General features: G+C 37.9%; 1 long non-coding RNA gene across 2 annotated transcripts in view; it reads left to right on the top strand.

Annotated features, from left to right (window-relative positions):
* The first annotated feature begins 369 nt into the window (after positions 1 to 369).
* The window catches only part of LOC123619820 (uncharacterized), a 40,355-nt gene continuing 21,612 nt past the window's right edge, over positions 370 to 19,112 (top strand). The window contains exons 1-2 of one of the 2 annotated variants that reach the window (XR_006728553.2): positions 370 to 499; positions 4,495 to 4,646. This is a non-coding gene — a long non-coding RNA (uncharacterized LOC123619820). Of the gene's footprint in view, positions 500 to 4,494; positions 4,697 to 19,112 lie in introns of both variants that reach the window. The other variant, XR_012508525.1, reaches the window with a different exon arrangement.

The following is a 19,112-nucleotide window of genomic DNA, read 5'->3' as shown; positions in this document are numbered from 1 at the left end:
CCAAAGGGGAGCGCCCTGCGCGGGGCGGGGCGCTGGGAAGGCTGGCCCCGTGGCTGCACCCCAGCCCTCCCCATCTGGTGCCTGCTCGCCCACCCGGAGGAGGCGCTGGGGCGGAGGAAAACCGGTTCCCGTGCCGGCGAACCCAGGATCTGGCAGAGGAGGGCCGGGCCGTACCCTGGATGAGCCTGTGACAACATCGGGCTTCTGCCTGATAACGTCGCGTGGCCTCCAGATCAGCGCACCTCTTTATGCGGTGCTGATGAGGGCCTCTGAGAACAAGGGCAACCTCCGCCCCAAACCCTGCCCCATGCCCTGCGCGTGCGTGCACACACACACACACACACACACTAACACGTGCGCGCACACTCACACGCACCCACTGGGCTAGTAGGCGTTGCCAGTAGGTGCCTGTCCTTTCCAGGGAAAGTGCTTAGAAGCCGAATTCAGGGGGAAGGAATCATTTGGAAGGCAGCCCTTGCTCCAGGCCCTTCCTAAAGAGGTGAGAGAAGTTGGCCTCTAGAAAACGCTGGAGGCTTCGATTTCCCAGGGCGAGGGAGGGAAGTCCACCTCACCTCTGGCTGGCTAAAAATCACTCCTTCCTTTTGGGCCTGGCTTTCCCTGTAGCCAAAAAGGCTGCATCTAAGGTGAAATATTGCTAAATCGCTTTCTGTGGACTAATAGTAGGGTCTTAAGATCAGAGTTAAATCCATCCCCCGCCACGATAGGGCGCATGCGAGGCACAAAAATTAATGCACTGGGTCTTCACCCAGCGGTACGGGGTTGCTATTAATATCTGCCTAGTAAGATATGGAAAAAGGGTTTAGTAGGTCGTGCTATTTGTATAAAGTCATACAGACTAGCTCAAACTTGCAGGGGCTGGCTTTTTAAACTCCCAAGTTTCGATACTATGTTAAGTTAGAAGTGACTTCATCCTTGACCTATTATTTTTCTCTTCAACCATGTCTCACGAACCATTTTTGTTTCCTCCTTTTCTCATCCTTTTCTTTCTGTTCCCTTCTCCTCACGGTCCCTTTTTTTTTAGGCTCTGGATGTCTGGAGAGGAGGAGGATTAAAGGGCGGTAAGCAGGGGAAATCCTATCCATCAGGAAAGGATGAGGGCAGAGCCGGGGACTTCTGTTCCTGCTGCCAAGTTAATATAGTACGAGAACCAGCTTGGTCAGGTCTGCACACGCTTCTCTGTTCTGCAGCTCACAGAACTTCTTTTTTTTTTTTTTTTTGTCACTAACTTAAGTGATCTTTGGTGCCCCTGAAGGCAGGTAGCACACCTGAATCGTAAAGCTTCAGATGAGTTCAAAGTTTTATTTTCCACTTTTAAAGCCCTCAATAAATTAGGGCGAAGGTAGTTGGAATCCAGCCTCCTGCCCTGGCGTTTCTCTGGGATTATTAAGGTTGGCTAAGCAATCTGCTCTTGAGAAACCAGGTGGAACGAGACCTGGGCGGAGGGATCTGGGGGTTGTTTGCGACACTTTCTCCTCCTCTATAGCGTATGCCAGAGTCTTCCTGGAGCAATCCTGTAAGCTTGCTGCCAACGCAGCGTGCTGTAGTCCTGGCAGACACAAGAGTGAGGAAAGGGGTCGCTGAATTCTGGGCTGTAGACTCAGGAAACCTCTTCACGCCCTCCACCCCCTTCCCTCCACCCTCATCACCTTTAGAAGCCGAGTTAGGTAATATTCAAAGAGAAGTAATGCTTCAGAGCTCTGCCACCAACTTGAACCGAGTTCTTAGGATTAGTGATATAATGCAGTCTAAATGAACATTCTGCACAAATCTAAATTAATCCTAAAGGAAGCAATTAATTCTTGCTGTTCTCTGTTTCCTTTATGTTTATGGGGAGTCATATTTTGTCCTTGCTCTCTAACGTTTTTACATTTCCAGCAAAATAATGGTTTCTTTCTAAGAATCTTTTTAAAATTATAGTGTCAGAGATAGTCAGCAATTCCTTTTCTCTCTCTCTCTCTCTCTCTCTCTCTCTGAGCATGTGTACCTGCAAACCTCCTGCTGCTGTAGCAACAAACATGCTTTTGAGTCCAAGCTGCAGAGACGGCCATTTGCTGTAATTTTCCAGGTTTTGCTGTTTCCCAAGGGAGAACTCAGAGACCCTGGGGCATGTATGTATATTGAGATAGGACGGGAACATAGAGCAGCAGAAGGAAGGTGGCATAAGGTAGCTTCGGTCCCAACCCCTGGGATGCCCCCTCAATCACACCAAAGTCCTGTTCTGGAAGATCTGCCCACTCAAATTAGGTTCCCAACAAAAAACAACGAGGAAAGTAGGTGGGAGTAGGAACTGTGGAAGGATCAGCCCCCCGTGGAATGGTCTTGCTGATCTTATGAACGCCTTCCTTTTTAATACAGTGAAACTTAGAAAGACAGAGGCTGTCTTGCAGAAAGAAAACAAAAAGAGAAAGTGAACCACTTACCAAAGATAAAGGAAATCTTTTTCACTCTGCTTGGTACACTGATCTAAACCTACTGGAAGTCAAACCCCAAAGATCTACACGCCCAAATTGATGATGGTATCATGCTGTCAGCTCCATGGGGTTTGTAAAGAGCTGAGAAATGACTCCATTCTTCATGACCCTCCAGGATATTCTCCAATGATCTTCATGGCGATACCAGCTGCTTCTCTTCCTCAGGTTATTTACTGGAGGATGTTCTGCATAGAGAAAAAGGACTTTTTCCTACTTTATTCCAATATAGTGGTCATTTTTATAACCCTTTATCTCAGTGGTCCCCAAACCATTTTACAGAGGAATCTAAATCCATCTATTATGGGAAAAATGCAGACTCTTAGGGGACTGAAATGAGAAAACCCTTTGGCTGGAAGGACTTACCTAACTTTATTTCACAAATGCTCACAGTAACACAGAACCTATCTGAGTGGTAAATAGATTCAAAATCATAGAAAAAATGACCCAAAGATTATATTTTGTTGTTACTCTTTTGTTATGCACTTTGAGTCAATTTAGAAAGTTAATAATATTCAAAGTGGGGTAGTGTTTTACTTACACCATTACAAATCAACCTTGGCAGGTGTCCTTAAAAAAATAAAGTTAAAAACCAGCTCTTAATTATTAAAATCATGGTGCAAAAAAGAGTTTGTTATAACCAGCAGACCAAGGGACCATCCACAGAATAAGAGGTAGATGAATTGGACTGAAGGGGAGGTATGGGGGATTAATCTAATTTACAAATTGTTCCTTTTCTCAAGATTCTTTTTGGCAAAGATTAAATTACACCAAATATCGATCAATCTTATGATGATAAGACTATCAAACTTGTGTCATTAAACACTCTCTGTTCTCTTAGAACTGTCTACATAGGATTTTCCCATTTAGCCCCTATCAGTCCTGAGTTATGATTATGCTGTAACTTGGGAGATCCCTTGTATCAAATATTAATATTTGTATAGTTATTAAAGTATTTGATGATTTGTACAGGGACTCTCAAATTAAATATAGCATGTCATTTATAGCCTTAGAAAAGACTATAAATGGAAAATTATTTTCTAACCTTTGGTCTTTGCTGGAATGACTTGTAAGATGATTTATATTTTAAGTGGAATATATAATAATGAAACACTTTTTAACAGTATAGGATTTAAGCAAAAGATTTACTTTATGTCATGAAGGGGTTTTTCAGACTGCATTTATCCAAGGACTCTTTTCCAAAAAAAACATTGAATGGAAGCCAAATAAATAAAACAGATACAAACAGATTGTTGGGGGGCAGGCAGTGGAGGAACAGGTTTTAGTACTTTCAGCCTTTTCAAGGGCCACAGAGGAACGCTGGAGCACTGGGAGGTGTGAAAGCCAGTGTACTGTTGTACGACTTACTAAAAAGAAAATAAATATACGGCACTGTTTGAGATGACTTACCTCTTCCTTGTACCTGTCTGTATGTGTTTCTGTGTTTGTGTGAGTTTGTGAAATCTCACTCGATTAATATCTGGCTCCTGTCTGTATCATTCTTACTTCCAAGCTGCAACTTCCATGGCATTTTATGATAGTGAAAATGGCTTCTTTGTCTATGAGTTTCAAATCCTTACTTCTTTTAATCCTAACAGTACAGAAGAGGTCAGAGGGCATGTTAGGGCAAAATACATGTGACCTCAGTGATATTATGTAGATACATATTTCTATTCTGTAGAATAACAGCATCTCAAGAAATGATTGTCAAATTATGATTAGGACTTTGGAGACTATTTCACCTCAAATTTCTAATTTTTTTCCATTGGGAACACTGAGGTCCTGGAAGTTGAGGGACTTCACCATCATTATAGGGGTACCTTCCAGATCCAAACACGATTCACTTGCCCTTGAATCACATGCTTTTCCCACTACACTATGTATTGCGTTATATAAATTAATATGAAACTTCTGTAATTTGAAAATATCAGATTTTTACTATTGACTAAAATCAGTTGAATGTTTCTACATTTGTTTAGACTAATCCTGTCTGGTTCACTTTCAGTCTCAGTCAAGAAACACAGCTTGTGTTAGATCAAGGATCATGGAAACATCCTCAAACAACCAGTCTTCTGCAAAAGGACTTCAGGAGATCTTCTAAGGAGACAGAGAACACTAAAATACATGAAGCGTTCATGCCTTCCTTGGAAAGCAGAGGTTGGTTGGATAAGCAAATCTGAGGCTGAGAGTGGAAGACTGGATCTTGGGTATGGAAGAATCTGGTTCTTTTCTACCACTGAGAGCTCCTTTCTCACCTATCTCCTTGAGCAGACAGTGGGGAGAGACTGATTCGGAAGCTGATCTCATAAACCCAGAGAGTGAAATTTGGGGTTGGATGTAAAAGTCTGTGATTTGGGCCCGTCTTGTGTGTACTATCAAGATAAGGGAGGTTCGTGTGGTTTTTGGTTAGTCTAGGGGTATTTGTACACATGCCACATACATTTCCAAATTACAAAATTGGACACTTTATTTATAAGTCACATTTCTTTAAACATACCATTCTCTGCTTCAGGCTAAATTGGAATTGTTTAACTTACTTTTGAGCTTTCAAGCGAAATAGAGAAGGATTTGCTATGAACCAAATTAATACACTAGTTTCCATTCTTGTTTTTTGGCTTTATTTCTGCTGGGGAATATTAGCTCCTGTAATGTTAGCTGTTGTGTGCCTAATTGTGTAGACATGCATTTCAATATTTATAAATGCAAACGCCTTAGAGTGACTGACTTCCATAGGCTTTATGAGGCAGCCGGACAAGTGGGTAGGTCTGTAGGTGAGATTGTTCAGCCAAGTCTGTTGACAGCGATCTGTAATGAGTGTCCAGCTGAGGGTTTACCTGTTGTTTAGAATAGTTTGGTAAATGGAGGATTCTTGTTTTTGCAAAAGCATCTGGGATGCTTGGGGCAGTGATAATGTTTGTTATCCAGTTTATTCAGATTATATTATCCAGGTTGGCCTTGGTTTTTAAATTATATGCTCTAATCAGTGTTTAAAGTTTCCTCAGAGCAAAGCGAAAAGGAAAAAAAAAAGTACTTATTGTCTATTATTTAATACTCGCTCACCCTACCTCACAGGATTGGTGTGAGAAGCAAATACATTTGAAAATTGTAAGAGACATTGCAAACTGTGAAGAATTACTCACATCTATTTTTTTTCACACATCTGTTGATATGGATACACGTTTGAATTACATTTCAGTGTTGAAGTAAAAAGTTCAGATGACCACTTCAACCCACCCTATGAAAACGCATGACACTTCCTGGGTTTTCCTTTAACAGCTTTATGAATGTGTAATGTACATAGCATAGAGCCCACTCATTGTAAGTGCAACTGACTTTTAGTAAATGGATATAGTTTGCAGTCATCACCAGAACCTGGTTTTAGAACATTTCCATGACCCTAAATGTTCCCTCCTGCCAGTTAGCAGTTAATCCCTTTTCTTACCCCCAACCCCAAGAAATCACTGGTGTGCTCTGTAAATTAGCCTTTTCTGGATACTTTATATAAATGGAGTCATACAAGTGTAGTCTTTTCCATCTGGCTTCTTTCCTTTAGCATATGTTTTTGAGACTCATCCATGTTGTAACATTTATCAGGACTTGGTTCCTTTTTATTGCTGAGTAGAATTCTATTATATGGATATACCACATTGTGTTTATCCATTTATCAGCTGACACACATTTGAGGTGTTTTGAGTTTTGGGATCTAATGCCGCTATGAATGAACATTCACATATATATCTTTGAACATATGTTTTCATTTCTCTTGGATGAATTCATAGGAGTGAAGTGTTGTGTTTCATAGTGAGTTTATATTTAACTTTTTAGGAAAATGCCAATCTGTTATCCAAAGTGACTGTATCATTTTATTTTTCCATCAGCAATGTGTAGAGGTTCCTGTTTCTCCACATTCTTGTCAACACTTTATATTGTGTCTTTTTGATTATAGCCATCCTAGAGGGGATGTAGTGACATCTCATTGCAGTTTGGATTTGCATTTCCCTAATGACTAATGATTTTGAGCATCTTTTATTGTGCTTATTAGACATTAGTATATCTTCCTTATTCAAATACCTATTCAAATCTTTTGCCCACTTTTAAAAATTAGATTGATTGCCTTATTATTGAGTTGGACACCACTTGTTTTTTACTATTAGTTACCATTTCATCTTACACTTGTGACTCATGTAGTATGCTGTCTCCCACTGTTACCAAACATCTATACTGAATGCATTTTCTTTCTCCAAACTTTTTTTTTTTAATTTTTAAATTGAGGTATAACTGACATATAACATTTTAGTTTTAGATGTGTGATATGATGATTTGATATTTGTGTATATTGCAAAATGGTCACCACAAGAAGTCTAGTTACCATCTGTCACCATAAATAGTTATAAAAATGTTTTTCTTATGATGAGCACTTTAAAGATTTACTCTCTTAGCAACTTCCAAATATACAATATGGCATTATTAATTATAGTCACCATACTATACATTATCTCCCCAGGACTTATTTATTCTATCAGTAGACATTTGTACCTTTTGACCTCCTTCATTTTACTGCCCCACCTCCCCCAGCTCTAGCCTCTGGCAACCACCAATCTGTTCTCTGTATGAATGAGATTTTTTTTTTTTAAGATTACACATATAAGTGAGAATATATGGTATTTGTCTCTCTCTGACTTGTTTCATTTAGCATAATGCCCTCAAGGTACATCCCATGTTGTCACAAATGGCAAATTTCCTTTTTATGGCAGAATAATATTCCACTATATGTATGTATCACATTTTCTTTATCCATTCATCCATCAATGGACACTTTCTCTAAACTTTGTTTTTAGTTTTTGGGTTTTTTTTTTTGGTGGGGGGAGGTAATTAGGTTTATTTGTTTATTCATTCTTAGAGGAGGTACTGGGGCTTGAACCCAAGACCTCATGCATGCTAACTATGTGCTCTACCACTTGAACTATACCGTCCCCCTACTTCCTCTAAACTTGATTTTTAAACTCCCTGAAGAAGATGAGCACTTTTACCTTTTCTTTTTTTTATGAACCAGGATTCATAAAAAATAATCTGAAAATAATACATCCTTAACAAATATTTCTTACATAAATGACAAAAAGCTCATCATCTTTATGAAAATATCATCAGCACACCTGGTATCATAATTTAGTAAGTCCAGTTGAATTTTGTTTCTTTATTACTTATTTTGCACATAAAGGTTTCAGTTTTAAAACTATTTTTGAAAGGAAGGAGTACTTTAGAGTATAAACTTGGATAAACAAATTTAATTATCACAAAAAATTAAAAGCAATTCTGAGGAAACAATATTTTATGGTAATTAATATGTTTAAATAAAATAAAATCAGAATTTTAGGCATTATTTTTTCTGCAAATGTCCTTAAGTGCCTTAACAAAGATAGCAAAAACTTAATTAATCACAAATAGTCAATGCTCTCAAGTGTACCCATGGGTAAAAAGCAGCCAAATACCTCACCTATCACCAGTCCTCTGGACCCAAATAAAAGATTTCAAGTTATAACTTGAAATAAACGTACTTAGTATAAGCCTGAATGTAAAACAAAAACAACCTCCCCTATAACTGGTAAATAAAAGGAAAAAAAAAAAACTTTTGAGCCTTGCCTGGAAGGATGCCAAAGATATACACTTGAGAATATTTTAAGGTAATTAGCATTTTTGTCTCTGTGTCAGTAAAAATAGGCTTTTTCCTGCTACTAATTTTCTTTGGGTTAGTGAGACCATTGTATGAATGAAGGGCTGTTAAAGGCCATTTATATTGTGCAAACAGAGGCACAAATTAGAGAGGGCATGTTAATAAAGAGAGGGGGCTTATGAGGGCTCAATTATGAGCCCAGAACCTGTTTCTATTTTAGGGGGATAGAAAACACATCAATCTTGCTTTTAGGATATTTTCAATTAAAACGAACAGCACATGGCACACTAAGAACTAGCAAAGGCTGTGGCCATGTGGATTTTGAATCATTTGTACATGCCATCTTCGTATCAAAACTTAATACGTACGATGGGCCGAAGTATAATTTGAGATCCCAGAAGACTGAGGTCCCTGAGCTGCATTAGAAATTCTGAAGGAAAAGAAATATAAAACTAGACCATCTGTTTCACTGTTTAACATGCAGTTAGAACAGAGTATTAGGAGGAGGATGCTGTTTAAACCTGAATAGGGATGAAATATAGTATGTACACTCACAACATATTAACCTCCTCTCTCCTGACTACAGTCAATAGCGTCTGCAAGCCTAGTTCCACACGCTAAAAGCAAACCACAACACAGTTAGTGGCGCAGAGGGTCGCTTCTTCCCACACCGAGACAACAGTGAGCAGCTTACTCTCTGGCCCTGGCCCTCGGCAGCGCTTCCTGCCTAACTGGGGTGAGCAGAGGAAGTCATCCACTCTGCGCAGGCAAGTGTTTGGGGGGCCTAGCTAACGGTTTGCATATGCAACTGTATGCATGAGGGGCATATCCAGTTCGCCCCTGTTTTACCGACTACTTCCAATTGCCTAAGAAGGTGGTTTTTATATGTATTTATGAAAACGTGTCATGCCCCCAAAGCTACCTTTTCCCCTATGTAAAAATACCTATTTTAGAATTATAGCTTACCAGGTGACCAGTTCACATGATGTTCATAGAGCAGAAAAGCACTAAATAAAACAGCAAAGGGTGAGAAGAATGAGAGCCTTTGGTCTCAAAGTAGAGAAACTACGACCCTCCAACACTATTTAGTAAGTCCAGTGCTGAACTTCTGCAAACCATGATTGTATTGGATTTTTGTCCTTTTTCAGGTGGTGCTAGTTCTCACTCTTGAAAGCTTTGTAATTATTAAGGGTGAAGTGCCATTTAAAGGAAAAGAAAGGCAAAGAAATGAACTACAGGAAGCCATGGTGAGTCGTTTGTCAGTGCATCCTTTCTTGAGCTCATTGGGGAAGCAGGCTTCAGGGTCATGGGATCATAAGCTTTATTTTTGAATTTGTCTTTTATATCCTTAAAGCCTTCTTCAAGGGAGATACATAGGGTTCATGCCTAATATACAATGTCCGTTGCTATGGAAAGGTTTGTACGTAACCATATTACAGTGTTCTGTTCGGAGCAGGAAAACCAGGGTATCAGTTCATGTCTTTTTAAAAACCATGTCTTATGGGATAAAACAAAAAAACAAAAAAAATGTACAGCACATACTTCTGACATTAGAGAACAATTTTAAAGGCCTTCTTTACATTGTGTGTATCAAGAAGCTAGTAGCCTCTTACTACAGAAGTTAGTAATAAATAGCAATTATCGCATCGTATTATCTGTAATCTCCTCTGATGTTTCCACCTCTAAATTCCTTTCTTTGTGGCATTTCTCATTTCCACCCGAATATCTGCTGTTGGCTCCACAACAGAGCTGTCCTTTTGGCAGGTTCTTGGTGAACAGTTTGAACACAGTAAGATTATACTATGAGCACTCGATGTCCATGAATCCTCTGTTCAAAATGGAAAAGTGGAAGCTGCCCTAATATTAAAATCTTGGCTTTTCTGGAAAAATGCAACAGCTGCTTTAACAATCCAAAAATGTTCAACTCTCACATTTTTCTTTGCATCAAAGATAGCAAAGTATTGTTAGTTTCATGTTTTAACAGTAATGTATTGTATGGTGCTAACTCCTACACTTGTAGGAAACCATGTTGCTTCAGAGCATGGAGCTAGAGTTAGACTGCCTTGGCGGGGCAGGGTGTCCAGAACATGCCCCCTGTGTGATCTTGGACAGGCTTCCTAACCTCTTTGCCTGTTTCCACATGCATGACACTGGGATAATAATAATACCTATTTTATGAAGTTGATGTGGAAATGAAATGAGATAGATCTGGCAGAGCACTTAAAATAGTACCTGGCATATAGTAGGTACACAGTAAGTGTTCATTTATTACATTGTTAAATATCTTCATCATCCTACAATTTTTAATCTTGCCTTTTCCCATGAATATGCAGCCACTTTCCTTAACTCAGATAATTTATAATGATAGAATCTGGGGCAATGTGGCAGGATGTTTGAAAAATATATGGGACTGGAGAACTTTCCTGTATCCCACAAATAATACTAAGAATATAATGGACAGCTTCCCCATACCCGTGAGGACAGCTGGGCCTTTCAGTCTGCAATAACTGTGATTCCCTCTTTGCCTGTTGCCCTACTGAAAGCTCCTTTTTGGTTCTAGATAGTGTAAATGTGACAGTTTGTCTAGAGGTATATGTGTTACATATATCCTTAAAGTTTGTTCATATCACTGCTTTATTAACAATCCTTATGTTATTAAATGTAGAGAGAGGTTTAAAATAACTTTGATAATTTAACCCAACATATACAAGGCTTTACCAGTATCCCAAGTATAATAAATGTAGACATGTAGAAAAAGACAAAGAGCTCATTTTGTGCATATCCAAACTGATGCCTGAGATTTCATCCCAGACCTGGGATTCATTGTCAGTATTTGACATTTATCCACAACCAGCAGAAGCACTATTAGTAGGCCTATTTTCTTCACTCAGAACGTAATTTGGTACTGTCAAGTCAATCTAGGTACAGTTGAATGGATTTTTTTTTTAAGTTTTTTTTCGTATCTCATTTATATACTATCTCCAGTGAGGTCAAATCTTCCTGTAAGTATTATCTAACTTATTCTCATAACATCTCTAAGAGATAGGGTACATTTGTCTTTATTATTAGCATCTGGTGTTAGGAGATTCACATTTACTTTGTTGGGAATCACTGGGAATAAATTTCATGTAGACACTAATGGAAAATATAATATGAGATAAATACAGGTATGTCTGCAAATGAAGATATTTTCCCACCTTTGAAATCTGTTGACTAAAAAGATAAAAAGTGGAACAACTTATGATGATTGAATAGTAATAAAAAGCAGCATTTAATCTAAATCTCTCCTTCCCATGATTACAGCATGCTAAATATTACTCAATACTAGAGAGTCTGCTGATGAGCTCTGTAAATGTTTTCCAGTAAGATTAAATAGATTAGATTTATAAAGAGAATGTTAATGTTTCTAAGGCTTTAAAAGAGTCTTCTTTTAAAACTTTCCTGAAAAAGACAGTTTAAGACTATGTCGTAGTGTTGTTAGTCCAAGCAGAGTGAACATCATAGTTTCCCTGAGGACAGGACAGGCAGAGGCAACCATCGTGTTCGAGAAGTTCTTGTCATCTGTGATCCTTTATTGTTAATTCTCTTCATGTATTTTGCCTGCTGCTTTGTTTTGGTTGTCAAAGTTTGTTACTGAGACAAGACTAAGATGATGCCACTCTGACAGTCACAGACTGAGTTGGCATGACGCACCATGAGGTGAGTCTAATTGCTGTTAATATTGGAAGGATGAATAATCCTATTAAAAAAGAACAACAGTTATAAAAAAAAATAAGTAAGTGGTGAAAGTCTAGACTACATGAAAGAAGGACAGCTTGATGAGGGGAAACCTATTAACCTGAAAGGAAACAGTTCTTTGCTTCCAATTTAGCAGTTGTGAGCAAGACCACACTCACATTAAATTGAAATGGAAACAATTTTTCTGACTCATCTATAGACTTAAGTATTAGATTTCCTTATGTGTGGAAAAAGAGACCCTACTGTGATGCCTGATTGTTCACAGGATATCAAAATGCCACATTAGGTTTATGGGCGAGCCTTCATCTCATTGCGTAGCTATTATTATGTCAGGTGGAGACCGCCATACTCTAAACCTGGGCTTCTCAATCATGAATGTGCATTTGTATCACCCAGGATCTCGATAAAGTGCAGATTCTGATTCAGCAGCTTTGGGGTAGGGCCCAAGATGCTGTATTGGAGAAGCTCCCAGGAGACTCTCATGGAATGGAATCCGGACCAGTCTTGCAGAAGCCAGGCTCCAGACAACTATTTTAAAAAGAAATCTGCATAAGTACAGTATGACTTGCTTTGTCATCATTTCAGGAACTCAAAGACATCAGGATAAAAAAAAACCCAAACACTTGCTATGTAAATGGAAATGGAGAGAATGAGCCAATGTAAAGTGTCAAGGACTCTCTTAAGGACAATTTGAATTACCAGTAAAGTTGAAGCCATAATGAAATGGTCTCAAATGGCAGATGTCTCCTGGTTCCTATTGGAGCTTCATTTGTGGCCTCCTTCAATCCCTCCTTTCCTTATGGTTGTAGTCAGTAGATGCTATGGGAAAGGTGGAAGTATCCCCTCTACACAGTAGACTCCAAGACTTGAATTCCTGATGCCTTAGTGTGACAGAACATTATGCTTCTCTTCCTTCATACTCTTACAAACCAAGTTGTTAACAGAACTCCACGAAGGTCTCACAGCATGCACGTTTCATCCATGCGATTGGTGCCTCTGTGTCCAGGACATGCGATTTACTGCTGGTTACATAGGTAAGATCATCCAACATCCCCCAGCATGAAGTATAGTGTTTTGGGCTTTAGAATACATCAATCTTAATGAAACCCCAGATAGATGAATAAGAGGGAGAACATAGAATTACTTTGTTTTTTTTAAAGTATATAAACATTTTTTATTGAGTTATAGTCATTTTACAATGTTGTGTCAAATAATTAAGAGTGCATTTGAGTCAGGAGAACTCTAAATGGAGAAAATGGGTTTCAGAAACTTGACTGCTTGTAAAATATGCTGAATTTGGGAGTGATCATAAACCATCACTTATGACTTATATGGTAAGTATGTAGGGACAGCATAAAGCTGAAAAATAGATGGTAGGAAAGCAAATTACAGCTACATGAACAGTGTGTGCATGTATTAGTCTGCCTGGGCTGCTGTAACAAAATACCATTGACTGTGGCTTAAACAACAGACATTTAATCTAAGATCAAGATCCTGGTGTGCAGACAGCTACTAATCCCATCATTCTCTCCCAAAGGCTGCATCTCCAAATACCATCACATTAGAACAGAACTTCAACATGTAAGTTTGGGGGGGACACATATCAGCCCATAGCAGTGGATTAAAGGCTAATGAAGATATCAGTGGCTTTGCAATTATAATACAAGCACAAAGATGAAGACTTTTATTCTTGCTTTTCAACTCACAATTATATCTATTCTTTACATTTGTTTTTTTTAAAACCATAAATCTATCCGTATATTATAGTGATATCAAGTCTGGAAATAAGGTTCCTGATGACAGTTTCATCACATTATTGAGGCTTATTCTAAATTCTAAAATTAATTTATTCTTCTATCCACATAGAACCTTTTAAAAATATAATTGTAACAAATTTACTGACTACTAACTCACATAATCCTACCGTACAAGGACAAATTTGATCCAGCTGTATGAAGACAGATGCATTTCTAGCGTGCTAGAAAATAGACCTACACTTTCTCATATACACAGTTAGAAAGCAAACATGGTGGGAAATGAGGCATGGAAAGACTCCCTCCTAGTACAAATTCATGGAAGTGATGGATAAGATGAAGCAACAAAACTTCCCAGATGTCAGAAATAAAGCAAGAAGCCAAAGTCAAAGCAATATGTACAAGCTGATGCTGTGGGGGCCTATGGGGGTTTTTGTCCTGGATAAAGGCCCCTGGAGATGAAGATGGGTCAGGAGATGAGGCCTTAGGCTCACTGGGCAGGAAGGCTGAAGCCAGACCCTGCAGCAAGCTGAGAGCCTCGGAAGGAGAGCTAGGAAAACACTGTTGGCTTGCGGAAGGAGCAAGGACGTTTGCTGTTGTTGATCCCCAGAGTGGGCACAGGTTAGGGAAGGGACCTCACCTGAGAAAAACTGACACCAGCCTGAGTCACATATCGAAAGGTCTAAAGTTATACTATTTGCTTAGAAAGCTAACCCTAAGTCCCTTCTCTTGGAATGGTCTCCCTAAGCGAATAAATTAACATAAAAATAGGGCTAGCACCTTGAATTCCTTAGGAACCTGATCAAAGCAGATGCCAAAGCGCTCCATGAAGTCACCTCACAGCCTACGGGCCAGAAGCTGTCTCAGTCTGCTCTGGCAGCCGTAACAAAACTCCACAGGCTGGGTGGCTTCAGTAATGGAACTTGTTTTCTCACAGTTCTGGAGGCCAGAGGTCCGAGAGCAAGGTGTGGCAGGCTTCATTTCTCCTGAGGCTTTTCACCTTGGCTTGCAGACCGCTGCCTTCTGGCTGCACCTTCACGTGGCCTTTACTCCGTGTAAGATGTCCCTGGTGTCTTTTCTACTTCTTTAAAGGAAACTAGTCATATTGGATTAGGGCCCCTTCCTTATGACTTTATTTACTATTAATTAGCTCTTTAAAGGACCTATGTCCAAATACAGTCACACTGGGGATTAGGGCTACAACATACGAATTCAAAGGGGATTGAGGTACAAAATTCAGTTCATAACAGAAGCTTCTCTGAAAAACAGTTGAACCCACTGAAGATAAATTCACAACAACAACAACGAAATGTTATAAATTATAAAGTACACAAGGAATGCTATCCTAAAGGAGAATCATCAGAGGCAAAAATCAAGAGAAGTAGCACCAAAACAACTATAGACGGCAGAACAAAATCAAAGACACTCTAAAATAGATAAAATGAGCAGAGAGATTTTTAAAAAGAACTGAAAACACCATGAAACAACAGGACATCATGAAGGTGAAGAATAAGCAAATTTAAAAAGAAACAAATAGAATGTCTAGAAATGAAAATTACAGTCATTAAAATTTCACTGGATAAATTAAATAGCATATTAGACTCATCCAAAGAGAAAATTAACAAACTGGAAAATATATTTGAGGAAACCACTTAGAATGTAGTACAGAGAGAAAGAGATGGAAGAGATGAGTGATTCAGAGATGCAGGAGATACAGGAAGAAGGTCCAACTAATACACCTCATGGAGACACAGGGAGAGGGTAGCAATGGGAGACAGGCAACATTCAGAAAGAAAGTCAATGAAGTTTTTCTCTAATGGAATATAAGAGTCTAAAAATGGAAGTATGCTGATTCCCAAACAGGAAAAGCAAAAGCAAGTATATATCTAGTTGGGGAAAAATCCAACAATTTTAATGTTTCCCACAAAGGAAATCTCAATCAATAACAAAAAATTGGTTTCGTATAGAACATATTCTCTGATCATACTGCAGTAAAATTAGAAATTAATAACAATAATAGCTGCTATGAAAATGAAATGTACATAATAAATGACTGTGTACATAATAAAAAGCCCCCCAAAAGAGGGGCTGAATAACACAAACTATATTAAAATATGAATTGAATCTTTTTAACGATTTCATCACCTCAATATACACAACAAAAAGAATTTTTAAGATATTTGGTATATAGTTGTGCCTGATTACTTACAATTCTGGTTTCATGAGCAAATAATTTTCCTTTGCCTCATGACTTTTCCTGAGACTTATTTTGTTAGCCTCTGTCCAACCTTGATGGTAGAAGACTGTATTTTGTTGGTACCTTCCAAAGTGCTTTCACATACATCCTGTCAGCATCTGATCTCTCCCTCTTGCTGATACAAGTCAGAGATGTATTTGCAACATCCTTAACTAGCGTGCAAATTGCTCACTAACATATGAATGAACAAATACTGCTGGAGTCAGAAATTTCTTGCCAAATGATTTTATTTTCTTTCACAGCATAAAGAGACTCCATCAAGCATGCTCAAGGAGTACAACCTTACAGAGGAAAATCACTGACATTTGGATTGAGGAGCTAGTAGACAGTATTCTCCCACCAATTGTCAATATTAGATACATGTTACAATAGATTTGTTGTTTAGTTGATTTAAGTCTGAATAGTCTTAAAATATTTGATAATGAAGCAGAGACAGCATAGATAGAAAATCTTATTTTTCCTTTAAAACCTGACTATGAAAATTAAATAGGCTTTTGAGAATGTATATCGTTTTGAGAAAAAACATTTTTTGCTGACTTTTAAACTATGATCATTTTGACTTTTGCCTTCCTTAAGACCTAAAATTCTGTGGAGGATTATGTTTGTGTAATTTCTTTAGTAAATCACCCCTAGAGGTCTGCTTTAGGAGGTTTTCATCTCTGAACGTGTTTGTAGGGAATTCTGATTGCTATTCCAAGTAGGCAGGCCACGGTGTCTCAAGAAACATTGTGTAGGCCCAGTAGCATTGACAACTCCAGACACAACTAAATGGCAACACGTCTGACATGTAATTCTCTCAGCATTTACTCTTTTACTGTTTTGTGTATGTTACAGAGGTGAATGCTCTCTTTTTAATCTGTGTTGCGCTATTTCTGTCTGGAGCCACTTCAACATAAACTCTTTCTGTTCGTTGGCTTGAGCAAGAAATCCACTCAGTCCATTATTCTTATAGATTTACTGAAGATTTGTGGTGGCATCATGAGGAGTACGTCCCACCATGTGCACGCTTGTACCCCACAGCCCCACTGAACATCTCTTACCCCATCCCTGACCCCAGGTCCCCAGCCACTGGGGCCCCATTTCCTCCTCCACTCTCCAGCGCAGCCTCCACTGGAGCCTTACTCTTCCCTCCAGGGTTTTCTCCAAGGTAAACTTGTTTGCCACCTGCCCCCACCCCTGCCTTGTGAGCAGGGTGCTTCAGGCATCGAGCCCAAGTGCCCTCGCTTATCGCAGCACCCAGTAAACTGACAGCCCTCCGGCTACAAGAATTTATCCTCAGTGATGAGGGTTACAACCAACAAGAATTCCATTATGTAGAGCAGTAAATGGTTTATTAAACTAACAGTACTGACGTTTTTTCCGGAATACATGTTTGTCTTCTGAGTAAATTAAAAGGCAGTATAAAGTAATTTTTAAAGAAATGCAATCATCTAACAACAGATTGGTTGTATTTCCACATTATTATTAATAAACCACAACTAAAATTTGAATTTGTGTTGGGGTAGACAGCAACTTCTGTATTAAACCCCCATGGACTTAGCTTTTACAGAGGCTTTTACAAAGTCCAGATAGCCCTTGATTCGGATTTCAAATGCTTTTAATTCAGTTTTTATCCAAATTAATCTCAACAGGTGATCAGTGAATATTGGTTTAATGAATGGAAAGGTCTGTAAATGTTACCACCTCCAGATTCCTTGGGTCAGAAGTCTACCTGTGTCTTCTGATATGTCTTCTCTTTTTTCCTTTGCTGAGTCAAAAACAAAAGCAAAATACTCTGATCTCCCTTGCCCAAACTAAAAAAAAAAGGAAAAACAAATATTAATAAATTAAAATTAAATTATTTAAATGTTATAATAAATATTCTTAAAATATTAAATAAAATAATGTTTTAAATAACCCTTACTTCCTTTGTATTTAAAAATAAAATTAAAATGCTTACCTACCAACATATTTTAATTATATCAGATTTTAATTTAATCACTTTATTACAATGCCTGCAATTTTATAGACTCTTTAGTCCAAGGAATAATTTATTTCTCCAAGCCAGTCAACTGATTAAAAAAAATAAGCCATTGAGCATCAAAAACAATGTGGACCCTGAAACAATGGTTTGTAAACATAGTTAAACAGTTACTTCCACATAAAATCCTAGAGTCATAAGTTCATAGAATTTTAGAGGTTAAATTATAGGATGGTATGATGCTCAGAGATTTAGAAAAATTAAAGAATGTTGTTTTACATAAACCAGCCTTTAGTATTTAGATTACTTCATCAATAAAATTTACTATCGATGTTCTGATTTTCCAGAGATAATACTTTGATGAACATAAGTTAAATCAAGTAGATTAAAACACTGCTACTGATAAAACTGTTTGTCCAGTAATCTGAACCTTAGACAATGACCTTTCTGTAATACAGTGTGTGGAATCTAACAGTGATTAACTCTTAAGTCAAGCCTTATTTCCCTCAAAATATAAAAAATTGCAGAAGATATGTGAGATAACTTGGAAAAGACTATAAGTAAAGAGAAAGAGTCTGGAATATGTCCCCAAAGAGAAAACTGCAATAGAAATGATAAAGAAAAAAAAATGGCAAAGTAATTAAGGAGAAAATTCTGAGCTACATCCTCATGAATGTTCTATGTTTTATATTCTTAATTTACTTTATTCAAAAGATTTCATGAGACAGGAAATGGTCATCATTATTCTTTGGCTTTTCAGTTTCCTAATTTTTCCTTCTTTCTGAATCATAAATCTATCTTTGAGGTGAAGACTATGTATTAAAGTTACATCAGACAACTATTTTAAGATTAAATCAAATAAAAGAATGCAAGTTCTTTGGAGAAAGTGATTAAATACAGGTTCCCTACTGAGAGATATAAATAGAGATGATTTTAAATCAAATTCACCATGGATAAGGGATCTATTGGTAAAATTAGTAATATTCTTTTTAAAAGTAGAATGTTTATTACACATTCTTGGAAAAATATTTTAATGCATATGACAAGGTGTTAATTTCCTTAATATCCAAATATTCTTACATATCAACAAAAGGGTAAACAAATCAATTTAAAGACAATAGATAAACAGTTTGTTTTCAGGGGGAAAAATGGATTGATAAACATATACAAAGTTCAATCTCTGTTAGAACTGAAGAAGTTTCTAAACTTTTCAAAATTTCTAAAATTGAAAAGTGAATTTTCT

Source organism: Camelus bactrianus, chromosome 8 (genome assembly GCF_048773025.1).
Source record: "Camelus bactrianus isolate YW-2024 breed Bactrian camel chromosome 8, ASM4877302v1, whole genome shotgun sequence".
Classification (NCBI taxonomy): Eukaryota; Metazoa; Chordata; class Mammalia; order Artiodactyla; family Camelidae; genus Camelus; species Camelus bactrianus.
Note: the sequence above shows the minus strand (reverse complement) of the source record. Positions and strands in the feature narration are given on the sequence as shown.